This window comes from Phodopus roborovskii, unplaced genomic scaffold, assembly GCF_943737965.1.
Source record: "Phodopus roborovskii unplaced genomic scaffold, PHOROB, whole genome shotgun sequence".
Lineage (NCBI taxonomy): Eukaryota > Metazoa > Chordata > Mammalia > Rodentia > Cricetidae > Phodopus > Phodopus roborovskii.
This window is the reverse complement of record NW_026126418.1, coordinates 65297750-65301540: the sequence shown is the minus strand read 5'-3', so window position 1 is coordinate 65301540 and position 3791 is coordinate 65297750. Positions and strand designations below refer to the sequence as shown.

Here is a 3791-nt window from a genome sequence, read left to right as displayed (position 1 = left end):
AATAATTATGGGTGGAAGAGCTGGTGTGTAGCTCAGTGGTAGAGTCTTTGCCTAGGATAAACAAGACTCTAGATTCAGATAGATAGAGGCTATAAATGGGGTATCTTGCAAATCAAAGAATGAATTTTGGTAGTGAGAATGCTTATATAAGAAATCATAGGTTGAAGTTGTGCTTGCCCAAAATATTTCTAGTACTCAAGGATGAGACTTTATTTAGAAATAAAGTCTTGGCACATAAAATCAAGTCAATATGAGATTATTAGGAAGGATCCAATATGGCATGTGACTTTGTAAGAGAGAGGAGAGTGCCATGTGAAAACAGGAAGAGAGAAATCATTTGAAGATGGAGGTAGAGCCTACAGCTAGACTGTCACAGCCAAGAAACTTCTAGATCCACCAGAGGCTGACAAAAGCAGAGGAAGAAACAAAGCTGTGCCAATGCGTTCATTTGTATTTCAGATATTAACAACTGTGAGAGAATACATTTCTGACTCCTTCAGCCATTTAAGTTGCCATATATTGTTATGATGGCCCTAGCAAACAGAGACAATAAGTTAAACTCTCTAAGAAGATATAATTAATTAGTGCTCGCTTGGGCAGCACATATACTAAAATTGGAACAATACGGAGATTAGCACAGTACCTGTGCAAATTCTTGAAGCCTTCCATATTTTTATCAGATAAAGCAAATGAAAAAGGATATAAAGAAACACTCTTAAGATCTTCGAGCAGAAGGATCGCTGAGCCAGTCCAAAGCTGCAAAGGAAGTGGTGGAAAGAAGGGGGACCGTGATGGAGGACTTCCGGCAGTACCGGAAAATGGCCCAGGAACTCTATATGAAGCAGAAGAACAAGAGTCTAGAACTACCGGGAGGGGTGGGCACTGAAGATCTGGACAGCAGCGTGGATGACTGCGAGGAGGAGGCTTGAGGAGGTCCTTCCTCTGGGAAGTCAGGAGTGATCTCAGCACTGTGTCAGCAGGATCAGAGGCCACAATTGGCATATGCTTTAAAAGCACTTTAACATAAAAATGAAAACCAGAAGGACACTTTGTGATCTGAGGCCAGACATTTCAGTCCAAAGTCTTTGGAAAGCAGAGCCTGAGGCAAGGATTGACTTGGTGGCATTGTATAGGAGGAAGAGCGCAAGCCCAGGGCATCCAGGTTAAAGAAAAAATTAAAGCAAGGCAAAGGAAGATGCAAAATCTAAGGAGTAAGTGCATTTGGGCACTAGTGACTATTTTATAATGAGCTGTAAAGATGTTATATAAGAGTTCTCTGAGGAAATAGAAGACACATAGACATAACCACCACAGATATAAGCAGATCATGTATGGAACATGAGTTCTTGCCATTGTAAGCTTCTCTCTAAGATGTCCAAGCAGAAAAACATATTCTAGAGTATCCACTAGGAGGAGAATGGTCTTTATGAGTCTTCAGTTTCCCAGAAATCAATATTAACCCAAGTCAGAAACTGACCCTAAAGATCTGGGTTGCATTATCCAGTCTTCATTGCACTTTCACTGCAAGTGAAAGAATGGCCCTTTATTGATTGAGCAGCATACCAGAGAAGAAATAGAGGCATTTGAGAGAGCTTAAGGAAGCACACTAAGTCAGTTCCAACAGGTGAAGGGAAAAGAGGGTGCAAATAAAGAGACAGAGACCACGATGATGGAGAGATGTTTCTAAAAATAATGAAAGTAAGCCTAAGCGAAGATTGGCCTTCAAGGGTTATTGGAAAGAGCTTAAATAAACCATGGGAAAGGGGGACAGCCTAAAACTTTAAGAACTACAGCAATTCAAAAATGAAAAAGGCCTGTGACAAATCTTATACTGTGAAATCTTAGAAATTCAGAGTTCAGCATTAGACTTGCTTTTCTCAAAGCTTTTCCTTTAAAGATAAGGCAGCAAAGCCAGCAAAGAGGGTTGCTGACTATGGTGGTTTAAGTGAGAAATGTTTCCTATAGGCTCAGATATTTGAGCACTTGGGACAAGTTGGTGGCACTGTTGAGGGAGATTATAGGAGTTGCAGCCTTGCTGGAGAGTCACTTTGAAAGTAATAGCCTTGCTCCACTTTCTGTTCACTCTTTTTCGTGAGTGAGGTTCAAGAAGTGAGCTCTCACTCAGCTTCCTGCTCCTGTTGCCGTGCCTCCCCTCCGTTATGGACTTTCCCTCTGGAACTATAAGCCCAAATTAATTCTTTTCTTCTATAAGATGCACTGGTCATGGTGTTTTATCACTGCAACAACAACAACAATAAGTAGCCATACAGCTTGGCAGTGGTGGCACCACCTTTAATCCCAGCACTCGGCAGACAGAGGCAGGCAGATCTCTGTGAATTCAAGACCAGCCTGATCTCTGGAGTGAGTTCCAGGACAGGCTCCAAAGCTACACAGAGAAACCCACTCCCAAAAAACAAAACTCCAAAACAAAAAGCAGCTATACAGAGATGCCTTTTATAGATGTATTAAACTTAGTGAACAAGCACTTTCTCTATAATCAGCACCCCCACACCCAGAATGTTTAGAAGCAGTGATTCAGAGAGTGATGGTTAAGCTCTCTCTTCTGGTGACCCGCTCCTATAGAGAGTCATAAGTAAGTCACCTGAGATTGGAATCCAGATATCCCACCACCTGGTAACACCTGCCTGAATTACAGGCTGGGTCTGAACAATGGAAAGAATCACCTGAGACTTTGTCTTAGAATCCCAGAAAGAAGGCTAAAGTGTAGAGACTTCTTTATCTCCTCCTGGCCTTGCCTTGGTCCTCAGAGACCGTGTGTGTGTGTGTGTGTGTGTGTGTGTGTGTCTGTGTGTCTGTGTGTGTGTGTGTGTGTGTGTGTGTGTTGTCCCTTCCTCCCCACTCTGATATTCCATTTCTAGTGAAAGGAGACTGGAGTTAGAAGGAAGATGCCAAGAAAGATGTGTGAGTTCTGGCCAGTACTGGTTCTGTGCTTTATTTAGTTAAAGAATTACAATGGTAAATGGAGGGAATCCTATGATGAGTAAGACCTGCCTTTTCTTCTGTCTTTTCCTTTAATTCTGAAAGATGGGCCTCTCAGTCTGCCTTTGAAAGGATTCCCTCTAGAATTTGGTGGCAGTCTTGATGTACATCTGCCAAACCTGCATGACAGAGTGAGGCTTGGTTTAAGTGTGAAGATCAAAAGAACTCAGGAAAAACTATTGGGAAACTCATTTTCTTCTATAGCATGGAAATACTTTTTGAGCAATCCAGTGAGAGAGCACTCCATGGTCAGGGACAGAGATTCTCAGAGAAGCTAGGAAAATGGAGTCTATATAAGTTCTCTGTGGGTCTGTAACAGATTCTCCTAACATAACAAATTAGAACAACAAACACTAGTTAGGATTAAAAGCCCAGGGGATGACATCTGGGTGAACCTGCTTCAGTGTTCCTTGTGGAGGTGTTTGTCATCATGTTGCCCACCAGGCCTGTGCTGACTTAGGCTGAAAATGGGTATTCAAGATGTGTCCTACTCGAAAATATTGATGGAAGCCTCTCTTAGAGGCCAGGGGCAGGGAACAACAGCTTCTAGTGAAGAAACATGGATTTCTTTGTAGAAATGGCAGCTGGCTTCTCCAAGAAAGACGACCCAAGAAAGAACGGAAGATTTTTCACATAGACTGAACTTGATCCCAGGTAAGAAAGAACTACCGAAGGTGTGAACAACAGCTGGGAGTTATTTAGTTCTTTTGGGAGACATGGCTGAGTCAGGTTATAACATACCATGTGATAAACTCATCATTCCAGTGGAAACTGAGCTAAAACTAATGCTG

The 3791-nt window shown here is 42.2% G+C and overlaps 1 pseudogene; it reads left to right on the top strand.

Moving 5' to 3' along the window:
* The first annotated feature begins 584 nt into the window (after nucleotides 1-584).
* On the top strand, nucleotides 585-675 carry LOC127222904 (uncharacterized; annotated as a pseudogene).
* Nucleotides 676-3791: the final 3116 nt, after the last annotated feature.